This window comes from Schistocerca cancellata, chromosome 9, assembly GCF_023864275.1.
Source record: "Schistocerca cancellata isolate TAMUIC-IGC-003103 chromosome 9, iqSchCanc2.1, whole genome shotgun sequence".
NCBI classification, from domain to species: Eukaryota; Metazoa; Arthropoda; class Insecta; order Orthoptera; family Acrididae; genus Schistocerca; species Schistocerca cancellata.
In genome coordinates this window covers 184868727-184883786 of record NC_064634.1, presented here as the reverse complement: position 1 = coordinate 184883786, position 15060 = coordinate 184868727, and positions in this window count along the sequence as shown.

Below are 15060 nucleotides of genomic sequence, written 5' to 3'. Positions count from 1 at the left end.
ATTGGAGTAAGAAGAATGATACGGGATGACTTGACTAAAAGAAGGGATCAGTTGATAGGACATAGCCAGAGGCATCAAGCAACTGTCGATTTGGAAATGGCGGGCAACCTGAGGAGTAAAAACTGTAGAGCAAGACCATGGCTTGAATACAGCAAACTATGGCAATGTTCGTTTAATTTTGGACATGAGTGCTGTTAACAAGACTATCATCCCTCTATCAACACATCTGGAGAAGCCGGATGAACAGTTACAGAAATTCCTGAGCATCATTGTCTACAAGACATAATGAGGAATCTGGGAAATATCTATGTGGTGTCTGTTCTCTCCAAAAGAACAGACACCATTTTGATCTTGTAGGCACTAGAAAATCAAGACACAAAGGAATTAAAGACGTCAGCTGCCAGTGGGCACTGATTTATATCAATAGGGCAACCTGAAAATTTGTGACAGACCGAAATTTGAAAGTGTGTCTCCTGTTTGGTAGTTAGATGCACACACCACTTCACCATCTGGACACGTGCGATTCTGCGTATATATAATACACTCCTGGAAATGGAAAAAAGAACACATTGACACCGGTGTGTCAGACCCACCATACTTGCTCCGGACACTGCGAGAGGGCTGTACAAGCAATGATCACACCCACGGCACAGCGGACACACCAGGAACCGCGGTGTTGGCCGTCGAATGGCGCTAGCTGCGCAGCATTTGTGCACCGCCGCCGTCAGTGTCAGCCAGTTTGCCGTGGCATACGGAGCTCCATCGCAGTCTTTAACACTGGTAGCATGCCGCGACAGCGTGGACGTGAACCGTATGTGCAGTTGACGGACTTTGAGCGAGGGCGTATAGTGGGCATGCGGGAGGCCGGGTGGACGTACCGCCGAATTGCTCAACACGTGGGGCGTGAGGTCTCCACAGTACATCGATGCTGTCGCCAGTGGTCGGCGGAAGGTGCACGTGCCCGTCGACCTGGGACCGGACCGCAGCGACGCACGGATGCACGCCAAGACCGTAGGATCCTACGCAGTGCCGTAGGGGACCGCACCGCCACTTCCCAGCAAATTAGGGACACTGTTGCTCCTGGGGTATCGGCGAGGACCATTCGCAACCGTCTCCATGAAGCTGGGCTACGGGCCCGCACACCGTTAGGCCGTCTTCCGCTGACGCCCCAACATCGTGCAGCCCGCCTACAGTGGTGTCGCGACAGGCGTGAATGGAGGGACGAATGGAGACGTGTCGTCTTCAGCGATGAGAGCCGCTTCTGCCTTGGTGCCAATGATGGTCGTATGCGTGTTTGGCGCCGTGCAGGTGAGCGCCACAATCAGGACTGCATACGACCGAGGCACACAGGGCCAACACCCGGCATCATGGTGTGGGGAGCGATCTCCTACACTGGCCGTACACCACTGGTGATCGTCGAGGGGACACTGAATAGTTCACGGTACATCCAAACTGTCATCGAACCCATCATTCTACCATTCCTAGACCGGCAAGGGAACTTGCTGTTCCAACAGGACAATGCACGTCCGCATGTATCCCGTGCCACCCAACGTGCTCTAGAAGGTGTAAGTCAACTACCCTGGCCAGCAAGATCTCCGGACCTGTCCCCCATTGAGCATGTTTGGGACTGGATGAAGCGTCGTCTCACGCGGTCTGCACGTCCAGCACGAACGCTGGTCCAACTGAGGCGCCAGGCGGAAATGGCATGGCAAGCCGTTCCACAGGACTACATCCAGCATCTCTACGATCGTCTCCATGGGAGAATAGCAGCCTGCATTGCTGCGAAAGGTGGATATACACTGTACTAGTGCCGACATTGTGCATGCTCTGTTGCCTGTGTCTATGTGCCTGTGGTTCTGTCAGTGTGATCATGTGATGTATCTGACCCCAGGAATGTGTCAATAAAGTTTCCCCTTCCTGGGACAATGAATTCACGGTGTTCTTATTTCAATTTCCAGGAGTGTAGTCCGTTGCACACCGAAAAGAACTTGTACCAAACTTTCTTCTGTTTATTTGACAGACGGAAAGACTAACCTGGACTTCCTGTCCTACATGGTACTCCCTCACTTGTGCTAGTTTCATCAAGTACTGTATTCCAATCATCGTCGTGCTGAATTATGTAGGTGAGGCTGGGTCTGATAGATGTTGTGTGCGTTATATCTGCCGCCACCTAACTTTCCTGCAGCCAATTTCTAGGAAGGTTGTAATCGCATTTATGGGATTGCCGGTTTGGTCCTCGTATTTCCACGATCTTGACTCTGTTTTGGTTCACCACACCACCTCTGTTGTGAGCTTCAAGACGTTCTCCACATTGATTATTCTCTGGATTGCGCCATCTGGTGCTTTTTAGTCCACTACTGCAGTTTCTTTGGCTGCTCCAACCTCCGTTTTGGAATCCATTACTGTTTCTTCTGTCATCATTCCAGTCTCCATTCTTCGGCCCATAATTGTTCCAGCTTGCTCCTCCTGGTGTACTCGAGTCTTGGTTTCCATTTGCTGAATATCCTCTCGTGTTATCATAATTTCCTTGCCTCTGCCGAAGCGAGTGTCCGTCAACGTGTCCTTCATAATCGTGTCTGACTTCACAGCATTAAAAACAAACTCTTATTTATCTAGCGTGTGCCAAGCAGTATTTATCCATGTCGCATCTCCCAGTTAAAACTTCTTGTGATATGGTAGAAATTTCTTATAGCAGTGACTGACTATCTATCCTGGTTCGCATGGCACGTTCAGAAACTGATTTTTCTTCATCAAGAATTCTGAGAATTTTACTGGCCTCTTGAATCCCAATCCTACGTAATCTTTCTGCTACTGTCGTCTCTTGTTTATACACCATGTATTGTATATTTATATGTTTTGTGACAGATTTGTTACTACCTTTGGAACGAAAATGTTTTTCAAATTCTTTGGCGTATTCCATATGAAATCTGTTTTATTTGGAATCTGTGAAAGAGATACTGACATATCTTTTTTCTATAGATATGTATTATGTATTCTTGTTTTATAACTTGTTCTACATTCTTGAGGATCTCCTCACTACGGATCTATGGAACAAAATATTAAATTTAATTGAAACTAGCTTCCATCCCCCAGTTTTTATGAAGGCTTCCGGTGGGATTCCCTTTCTTGTAAAGCAAATGCTCAAACTAGGATTACCCCTCCAAATACTACGAACTAGGATCCCTTATCGTTCACCACCAGTTCGCGTGGTAGTTAAGAAGAACCTGATTACAGTGGATTCTATCTCGGACTGTCAGTTCTACATAGATAATGAACAGTATGAAAACCACAAACAATTTCCAAATATAAACACGTTATAATGGAAAAATAAATCACATTGCAAACGCCCGCATCTCGTGGTCGTGCGGTAGCGTTCTCGCTTCCCACGCCCGGATTCCCGGGTTCGATTCCCGGCGGGGTCAGGGATTTTCTCTGCCTCGTGATGGCTGGGTGTTGTGTGCTGTCCTTAGGTTAGTTAGGTTTAAGTAGTTCTAAGTTCTAGGGGACTTATGACCACAGCAGTTGAGTCCCATAGTGCTCAGAGCCATTTGAACCACACTGCAAACAGGTGCTGTTATAGAAACAGCGAAAACTTTTTGGCAGGTTTGTAGTGTTATCTTCACACGTCACAATAAAAGGTGGTAGAAGAAATAAGAAGTTCTAACAGACCTAAATGTCAAGCTCTGAAGGCACTGCTGTAGGCGCGTCTGAATATGTTTTATCTTACCCGCCGAGAGCACATTCCTTGGAACAGATAGAGCAATACGAGTACAAATTAAAATGATTGGTGAATGAGCTACACACTTCGATATACGTTTTTCAAGAAAGGAGTGAAAGACGCCAGTTACAAAACAACGAAAATTTCATACAGACGAATGTCCACAATAGACAATAGACTAAGACACGACACGATATTACAAAGACTACATCTCTTCATGCATTAAACAAGTGGTCGGACACTGAAATGTAATTGAAACTCGTTTACACGTGTTAAAAGCTGCTTTTCAGAAGAATTAAAAACGTCGTCCTCTAATAAGAGCAACCTCCATCGTTAACGCAGAAATCATTTCCTCGGTGAATAGGAAAGATGTTGCCTGGGAGGCAGGCCACCCGCACTACCGTCGTGCGCAGCGTGTGAACTGATATCCGGGCGGGTTGTACCATTCAGCGTGCTACAGACGTAACCAATCGACAGCCTGGCCTATAGTTTGATACAAATGCATCTAATCAATTTTTCATTAAATTGTGTTACATTGGGACGGACAAAAACTAAAATACGTACAAATTATAAACAACTGATTATCATTAATTTCAAATAGAACGCTTTTTTGCGGTTAAAGCATACAGTGTTTTTAAGAATGATGCACCCATTCCCACGCATATAGGACTGCGACATTATACTCGCATATGACTTGTTGCACGTTGTAGCACACCGAGATCAGCTCGATCGCTAAGGCAAGTACTGCAAATACACTACTGGCCATTAAAATTGCTACACCAAGAAGAAATGCAGATGATAGACGGGTATTCATTGGACAAATATATTATACTAGAACTGCATGTGATTACATTTTCACGCAACTTGGGTGCATAGATCCTGAGAAATTAGTACCCAGAACAACCACAACCACAAGTTTTTAATTGATGAGAGATCTGGAGAATGTCCTGACCAGGGCAGCAGTCGAACGTTTGCTGTATCCAGAAAGGCCTGTACAGGACCTGCAACATGCGGTCGTGCATTATCCAGCTGAAATGTAGGGTTTCGCAGCGATCGAATGAAGGGTAGAGCCATGGGTCGTAACACATCTGAATTCTAACGTCCACTGTTCAAAGTGCCGTCAATGCGAACAAGAGGTGACCGAGACGTGTAACCAATGGTACCCCATACCATCACGCCGGGTGATACGCCAGTATGGCGATGGCGAATACACGCTTCCAATGTGCGTTCACCGCGACGTCGCCAAACACGGATGCGACCATCATAATACTGTAAACAGAACATGGATTCATCCGAAAAAATGACGTCTTGCCATTCGTGCACCCAGGTCCGTCGTTGAGTACACCACCGCAGGCGCTCCTGTCTGTGATGCAGCGTCAACGGTAACCACAGCCAAGGTCTCCGAGCTGATAGTCCCTGCTACTGCAAATGTCGTCGAACTGTTCGTGCAGATGGTTGTTGTCTTGCAAACGTCTGTATCTGTTGACTCAGGGATCGAGCCATGGCAGTAAGATCCGTTACAGCCATGCGGATAAGATGCCTGTCATCTCGACTGCTAGTGATACGAGGCCGTTGGGATCCAGTACGGCGTTCCGTATTACCCTCCTGAACCCACCTATTCCATATTCCGCTAACAGTCATTGGATCTCGACCAACGCGAGCAGCAATGTCGCGATACGATAAACCGCAATCGCGATAGGCATAAATCCGACGTTTATCAAAGTCGGAAACGTGATGGTACGCATTTCTCCTCCTTACTCGAGGCATCACAACGACGTTTCACCAGGCAACGCCGGTCAACTGCTGTTATGTAAGAGAAATCGGTTGGAAACTTTCCTCATGTCAGCACGTTGTATGTGTCGCCACCGGCGCCAACCTTGTGTGAATGCTCTGAAAAGCTAATCATTTGCATATCACAGCATCTTCTTCCTGTCGCTTAAATTTCGCGTCTGTAGCACGTCATCTTCGTGATGTAGCAATTATAATGGCCAGTAGTGAACGTTTCCACATATACAGCACATTCAGTTGTTGATTCGAGTCTAATACACCTATAGTTTCAACGACGGCGCAACTAGATGTTAAAATTATGACAGATATTGGCCAATCCATCGCCTTAGGTACGGTGCATTAACGACCTTACTGTGCAGCTGAATGCTAGTTGCACTTTGCCATACATGTACCACAGTTCAGTGTGTGACTCCTGAGGCAGGTAGTCGTTCTAGGAGCGTAAAGAGGAAGGAGGACACGGCCGCGAGGAAGGATGTGTGACTCATTTACAATCCCACTGCCAATGTCCACACGAATATTCAAAGAGAGCATTTGTCAAAAGAAAGATTTGTACGCCGTACGTGAGTTCATCTGCGTCCACACATGCCATTAATTTGTGAACACCGAAAACACATTATCTAGCAAAAAAATAATTTGTTGCAACGTAGTAGAAACTAGATACCTTCAACTCGACTGTAATACTGTGGACGTTTAAGTTGGTAAGAGGAAAAAGATACTTGTGCTATGGCGTCCGCAGTTCTGGACGGCGGATACTTCGTAAATATTTATGCTGCAAACACAAAGAGATAGTTACATGGGTAAAATTCACACACTTTTACTTACAATATCAATATGTAGCGCAGCTGGCAAAATCGATAACAGAGACTTAACTTCTGTTAGATTTAGACTGGTTTGTCTCACTGAAGACTGTCCTTGCTTCTGACTAGATGCTTCCAGTACGGAGGCGCGCTGCAAAGTAATACCTCTGAATCCTTTTATGCGGAAACTCTTAGCGCATGTTTAATAAAACAAATGTTATGAACATTATACATCCTTATTCTTCAAGTCTACATACTTATTTCTCAAAATAGTCACCTGGTGACGAACATAGTTCTCCTAATGAGAGACCAGTTTTTCGATACTATCACTGTAGAATGTTTAAATTTGTTGATGGAGCCATAACCTCACCTCTGTTGCACCGCTACATCACTATCAAACTGAAGTTCTCGAAGGTATTCTTTAAGTTTTGTAAACAGATGAAAATCCTATGGGCCGAAGTCGCGCTCTGTATAGAGAATGATCGACGACAGAGAACCCAAGGCAGATGTCGCAGCGCTCGTGTGTGATCTGGCATTGTCATTCTGAAGGAGGGGGTGCTCCATGTGTGGACCATGTTTTCTGTCGTTAGAATCTCGTTACAGCACGCTGTTTCTCACGCACAGACAATTACACTACTGGCCATTAAAATTGCTACACCGCGATGATGACGTGCTACAGACACGAAATTTCAGCGAAAGGAAGAAGATAACGTGATATGCAAATGATTAGCTTTTCAGAGCATTCACACAAGGTTGGCGCCGGTCTCGACACCTACAATGTGCTAACATGAAGAAAGTTTCTAACCGATTTCTCATACACAAACAGCAGTTCACCGGCGTTGCCTGGTGAAATGTTGTGATGCCTCGTGTAAAGAGGAGAAATGCGTACCATCACGTTTCCGACTTTCATAAAGTTCGGATTGTAGCCTATCGGGATTGCGGTTTATCGTATCGCGACATTGCTGTTCGCGTTGGTCGAGATCCAATGACTATTAGCAGAATATGGAACCGGTGGGTTCAGGAGGGTAATACGGAACGCCGTGCTGGATCCCAACGGCCTCGTATCACTAGCAGTCGAGATGACAGGCATCTTATCCGCATGGCTGTAACGGATCGTGCAGCCACGTCTCGATCCTAGAGTCAACAGATGGGGACGTTTGCAAGACAACAACCACCTGCACGGACAGTTCGACGACGTTTTCAGCACCATTGACTATCAGCTCGGAGACTGTGGCTGCAGTTACCCTTGACGCTGCATCAGAGACAGGAGCGCCTGCGATGGTGTACTCAACGACGAACCTGGGTGCAGGAATGGCAAAACGTCATTTTTTCGGATGAGTCCAGGTTCTGTTTACAGCATTATGATGGTCGCGTCCGTGTTTGGTAACGTTGCGGTGAACGCACATTGGAAGCGTGTATTCGTCATCGCCATACTGGCGTATCACCCGGCGTGATGGTATGGGGTGCCATTGGTTACAAGTCTCGGTCACCTCTTGTTCGCATTGATGGCACTTTGAACAGTGGACGTTACATTTCAGTTGTGTTACGACCCGTGGCTCTACCCTTTATTCGATCCCTGTGAAACCCTACATTTTAGCAGGATAATGCACGACCGCATGTTGCAGGTCCTGTACGGGCCTTTCTGGATACAGAAAATGTTCGACTGCTGCCCTGGCCAGCACATTCTCCAGATCTCTCACCAATTGAAAACGTCTGGTCAATGGTGGCCGAGCAACTGGCTCGTCACAATACGCCAGTCACTACTCTTGATGAACTGTGGTATCGTGTTGAAGCTGCATGGGCAGCTGTACCTGTACACGCCATCCAAGCTCTGTTTGACTCAATGCCCAGGCGTATCAAGGCCGTTATGACGGTCAGAGGTGGTTGTTCTGGGTACTGATCTCTCAGGATCTATGCACCCAAATTGCGTGAAAATGTAATCACATGTCAGTTCTAGTATAATATATTTGTTTCAATGAATACCCGTTTATCATCTGCATTTCTTCTTGGTGTAGCTATTTTAATGACCAGTAGTGTATATTACACACCCCCACGTTACGCCGTAAGTTCGGAGACCTATAGCCACAGAGGGCTGAAAATATGTAGTCATGAAGAGTAAAGATACAGAATGTTAACAAAGTTTATTTGCTTTTATACTGTTGTCCTCGTAATTGAGTTTGCAGAGCAGGCGTCGATGGCAGTGCACCAGGGTTCGTCGTATTTCCTCCCTGTCTTGCCCGTGTCTTCTTTTCTGTGTTGTTGTTGATGGAATACTCAACACTTTCGTAAGCCATAGGTCCTGGATGTTGGCACGAAGGTTTTAATTCTCTGTTATTAGTCTCTTGAGATGGACTTTTAAGGACCGAGAAGCTCCGTTATTCTGATCCTATATTGTTGCTTATTCAGTTCTCTATATTTCCTACTTTTTGTATTTAGTCAAGGAGTGAGGAATTTTAGTGTTTTATATATGTGCCAAAGTGCTACAGCGATGACTCTGAAGTCCTGAACATGTCTGGATGAGTTTCTAAGTTGATCTAGTCGTAGCTGTATTGCGTGGTTCTGTTCTAGATCACGTGATCTATAGTTTGCTCATCTGTCTCCACATGTAAATATATTATTCTAAGCTATCTGAATTCTTTCAGGATCTACCTGAGGCATTTGTTCTGCAGACCTGATATTTTTCTCTCCTTTGTGTGTCGCTTGTCAGATCCCAGATGATGCTATCACACAACATTTTTGGATTGCAATAGCCGAAGCATTCGCACTTTGCTCTGGGAAGCAAGCTGAGTGCAATTAAATATGGGAAGCAGTTCTTTTGCCATCACGGATGCCTTGTGCCATAGGTCTTGTATATGGTTGTGGAATAAGGCATACTCTGCAGTTACTAGGAGTCTATGGGATGTCCTGTCCTTCAAGATTTAATGTTTGGACTAAGTTAGGATATTTCTTGCTAAAGTATATACACTCCTGGAAATGGAAAAAAGAACACATTGACACCGGTGTGTCAGACCCACCATACTTGCTCCGGACACTGCGAGAGGGCTGTACAAGCAATGATCACACGCACAGCACAGCGGACACACCAGGAACCGCGGTGTTGGCCGTCGAATGGCGCTAGCTGCGCAGCATTTGTGCACCGCCACCGTCAGTGTCAGCCAGTTTGCCGTGGCATACGGAGCTCCATCGCAGTCTTTAACACTGGTAGCATGCCGCGACAGCGTGGACGTGAACCGTATGTGCAGTTGACGGACTTTGAGCGAGGGCGTATAGTGGGCATGCGGGAGGCCGGGTGGACGTACCGCCGAATTGCTCAACACGTGGGGCGTGAGGTCTCCACAGTGCATCGATGTTGTCGCCAGTGGTCGGCGGAAGGTGCACGTGCCCGTCGACCTGGGACCGGACCGCAGCGACGCACGGATGCACGCCAAGACCGTAGGATCCTACGCAGTGCCGTAGGGGACTGCACCGCCACTTCCCAGCAAATTAGGGACACTGTTGCTCCTGGGGTATCGGCGAGGACCATTCGCAACCGTCTCCATGAAGCTGGGCTACGGTCCCGCACACCGTTAGGCCGTCTTCCGCTCACGCCCCAACATCGTGCAGCCCGCCTACAGTGGTGTCGCGACAGGCGTGAATGGAGGGACGAATGGAGACGTGTCGTCTTCAGCGATGAGAGTCGCTTCTGCCTTGGTGCCAATGATGGTCGTATGCGTGTTTGGCGCCGTGCAGGTGAGCGCCACAATCAGGACTGCATACGACCGAGGCACACAGGGCCAACACCCGGCATCATGGTGTGGGGAGCGATCTCCTACACTGGCCGTACACCACTGGTGATCGTCGAGGGGACACTGAATAGTGCACGGTACATCCAAACCGTCATCGAACCCATCGTTCTACCATTCCTAGACCGGCAAGGGAACTTGCTGTTCCAACAGGACAATGCACGTCCGCATGTATCCCGTGCCACCCAACGTGCTCTAGAAGGTGTAAGTCAATTACCCTGGCCAGCAAGATCTCCGGATCTGTCCCCCATTGAGCATGTTTGGGACTGGATGAAGCGTCGTCTCACGCGGTCTGCACGTCCAGCACGAACGCTGGTCCAACTGAGGCGCCAGGTGGAAATGGCATGGCAAGCCGTTCCATAGGACTACATCCAGCATCTCTACGATCGTCTCCATGGGAGAATAGCAGCCTGCATTGCTGCGAAAGGTGGATATACACTGTACTAGTGCCGACATTGTGCATGCTCTGTTGCCTGTGTCTATGTGCCTGTGGTTCTGTCAGTGTTATCATGTGATGTATCTGACCCCAGGAATGTGTCAATAAAGTTTCCCCTTCCTGGGACAATGAATTCACGGTGTTCTTATTTCAATTTCCAGGAGTGTAGATCACGTGATCTATAGTTTGCACATCTGTCTCCAAATGTAAATATATTACTCTAGGCTATCTGAATTCTTTCAGGATCTACCTGAGGCATTTGTTCTGCAGACCTGATATTTTTTTCTCCTTTGTGTGTCGCTTGTCAGATCCCAGATGATGCTATCACACAACATTTTTGGATTGCAATAGCCGATGCATTCGCACTTTGCTCTGGGAAGCAAGCTGAGTGCAATTAAATATGGGAAGCAGTTCTTTTGCCATCAGGGATGCCTTGTGCCATAGGTCTTGTATATGGTTGTGAAATAAGGCATACTCTACAGTTACTAGGAGTCCATGGGATGTCCTGTCCTTCAAGATTTAATGTTTGGTCTAAGTTAGGATGTTTCTTGCAAACGTATACAGTATTTAGGTGGTTAATTTTAATTTTGTTTTACCTAACAATTGAGCTATCAAATCAAGTTGCGCCTGCAACCCTTTTGTGTCTTCTCTGCGTGCGTCGAATTATACAGAGGGCAGAAGGATACAGTCTAGTCTATTCTGCGAGTGGCCGTTTGTGGCGGTCTCTGTCTTCATGTGAACTGCCACCCGTCAATGTTGCGGTGAATCTGGAGCGATCCGGGCGCCCACTAGTAGCCAGCCTGGAGTTATTATAACCGACTAACTTCGAAGCGGTGCTCTAACAACGTCGTGTACGGTCGGCATAACCACTGGCGATCCCGCAACAGGCAGTGTTATGCAAACAGACTGTCTCGATAGAGAATGTAGGATGTTGTTGTTTGATGTGGTCTTCAATCCAAGGGCTGGTTTGATGCAGCTCTCCTTGCTACTGTATCCACAGCAGGCCTCTTCATTTCCGAGCAACTACTGCAACCTGCTTACTGTATTCATCTCTTAATCTCTCTCTACGATTTTTACACCCCCCCCCCCCAATCTTCACTCCACTACTGAATTGGTTTTCCTTTGATGCCTCAGGAAATGTCCTACCAACCGATCCCTCCACAAATTTCTCTTCTCCGCATCCGCAGTTCTGTACAGTACTTCCTCATTAGTTACGTGATCTACTCATCTAATCTTAAGCATTCTTCTGTAGCACCACACTTCAAAAGCTTCTATTCTCGTCCTGTCAAACATGGCTACACTACATACAAATACTTTTAGAAAAGATTTCCTGACATTTAAATTTATACTCGATGTTAAAAAATTTCTCTTCTTCAGAAACGCTTTCCTTGCTATGGTCAGTCTACATTTTGTCTCACCCCTACTTCGCCCATCGTCAGTTATTTTGCTGCCCTAAGAGCAAAACTCATCTACTACTTTAAGTCTCTCTTTCCCTAATCTAATCCTCTGACTTAATTCTACTATATTCTATTATCCTCGTTTTGCTTTTGTTGATGTTCATCGTACATCCTTCTTTCAAGACATTGTCGCTTTTGTTGATTTTTATTTTATATCCTTCTTTCATGACATTGTCGCTTTTGTTGATGTTTATTGATGTGCATTCCGTTAAACGGGTCTTCCAAATCCCTTGCAGTCTCTGACAGAATTACAGTGTCATCGGCAAACCTCAAATTTTTTATTTCTTCTCTCTGGACTTTAGATCCTACTCCAAATTCTTCTTTTGTTTCCTATATCGCTTGCTCAATATGCAGATTGAATAACATCAGGGATAAGCTACAACCCTGTCTCACTCCCTCTCAACCACTGCCTCCCTTCCGTGTCCCTCGACTCTTGTAACTGCGATCTGGTTTCTGTACCTATTTTAAATAGCATTTCGCTCCCTGTATTTTATCCCTGTCACCTTTCGAATGTCAAAGAGAAAATTTGAGCCAACAGTGTCAAAAGCTTTCTCTAAGTCTAAAAATACTAGAAATGCAGGTCTGCCTTTCCGTAACCTATCTTCGAAGATGAGTCATAGAGTCAGTACTGCCTCGCGTGTTCCTACATTTCTCTGGAATCCAAACTGATCTTTCACGAGGTCGATTTCTACCAGTTTTTCCATTCTTCTATAATGAATCCGTATTAGTATATTGCAAATGCGACTTAGTAAAATGGGAGTTCGGTAATTTTCACACCTGTCTGCACCTGCTTTCTTTGGAATTGGAATCATTATATTGTTCTTGAAGTATAAGGGCATTTCGCCAGTTTCACCATATGGAAGAGTTTTGTCATGGATAGCTCTCCCAAGGGTATCAGTAGTTTAACGGAATGTTGTTTACACCCACTGTCTTGTTTCGACTCAGGTCCTTCAGTGCTCTGTCAAGTCTTCATGCAGTATCATAACTCCCGTCCCCTCTTCATCTTCGTCCTCTTCCATTTCCATAATGTTGTCCTCAAGTATATTTCCCTTGTATTGTTCCTCTAAATTCTCCTTCCATCTTTCTGCTTTCCTGTCTTTGCTTAGGACTTGTTTTTCATCTGAGCTCTTAATACTCATACAGGTGGTTCTCTTTTCTCCCAAGGTCTCTTTAATTTTTCTGTAGGCGGCATCTATCTTACCCCTAGTGACATATGCTTCTACATCATTACATCTGTCCTCTAGCCATTCCTGCTTAGCCAATTTGCAGTTCCTGTCGATCTCACTTTTTAAACGTTTGTATTCCCTTTCTGCTGCTTCTTACTGCATTTTCATATTTTCTCCTTTCATCAATTAAATTCAATATATCTTGTGTTACCCGAGGATTTCTATTAGCTGTTGTCTTTTTACCTACTTGATCATCTGATGCCTTCGCTGTTTCATCTCTCAAAGCTACCCTTTCTTCTTCTATTGTTTTCCTTTCCCCTGTTTTTGTCAATCGTTCCCCAATGCTCCCTCAGAAACTCTCTACAACCATTGGTTCTTTCAGTTTATTCAAGTCTCATCTGCTTAAATTCCTACCTTTTTGCAGTTTCTTCAGTTTTAATCTACAGTTCATAACCAATAAATTGTAGTCAGATTCCACGTCTGCCCGTGGGTATGGCTTACAATTTAAAACCTGGTTCCGAAATCTCTGTCTTACAATTATATAGATAATTAAAAACCTTCTGATGTTTCCAGGTCTCTTCCGCGTATACAGCCTTCTTTCATGATTCTTAAACCAAGTGTTAGCCACGATTAAATTACGCTCTGCACAAAATTCTACCAGATGCCTTTCTCTTTCATTCCTTTACCCCAGTCCATATTCACAGGCAACTTTAACGTCTCTTTCTTTTCCTACTATTGAATTCCAGTCTATTCCAGCCTATTAAATTTTCGTCTCCCTTAATTATCTGAATAATTTCTTTAACTCATCATACAATTCTTCAACCCCTTCGTCATCTCCGGAGTTAATTGGCTTATAAACTTGTAGTACTGTAGTGGGTGTGGGCTTCGTGTCAATGATACTACAATAATGCGTACACTATGCTGTTCATAGTAGCTTAGCCACGTTTCCATATTTTTCGTCACTATTAACCCAACTGCTGCGTTACCCCTACTGGATTTTGTACTTATAACCCTGTATTCACCTGACTGTAACTCCTGTTCCTCTTGCCACCGAATTTTACAATTCCCAATTCCCACTATATCTAATTTTAATCTACCCATTTCCCTTTTTAAATTGTCTAACCTACCTGATGATTAAGGGATCGGGCATTCCACGCTTCGATCCGTAGAACGCTAGTTTTGTTTCTCCTGATAACGACGTCCTCCTGAGTAGTCCCCGCACGGAGACCCTAATGTTGAGACTGTTTTACTTCTGGAATATTTTACCCAAGTGGATGGCATAATCATTTAACAATACAGTAGATCTTCATGCCCTCCGGAAAAATTATTGCTGTAGTTTGCCTTAGCTTTCAGCCGTTCACAGTACCAGCACAGCAAGGCCGTTTTGGTTGATATTATCAGGCCAGATCAGTCAGTCATCCAGACTGTTTCCCCTGCAAAAGCTTCAGGAACCACACATTTGTCTGGCCTCTTAAACAGTTATCCCTCCATTGTGGTTGCACCTACGGTACGGCTATCTGTATCGCAGAGGCACGCAAGCTTCCCCACCAACGGCAAGGTCCATGGTCATTGGGTGGCGGGGGGCGGTAGGGGACGGGAGTAGGGTTCAAATGGCTCTGAGCACTATGGGACTTAACTTCTAAGGTCATCAGTCCCCTAGAACTTAGAACTACTTAAACCTAACTAACCTAAGGACATCACACACATCCATGCCCGAGGCAGGATTCGAACCTGCGACCGTAGCGGTCACGCGGTTCCAGACTGAAGAGCCTAGAACCGCACGGCCACATCGGCCGGCCCAAACGGGAGTAGGGTGTGACACTTTACCAGTGGTTTCCTCAAGTGCTGGCACATGAACAGCTTGGTGCTCAGTGTTATAGCTTGGATGGCGAAAGTCATGAAAATTTACCTGAGCA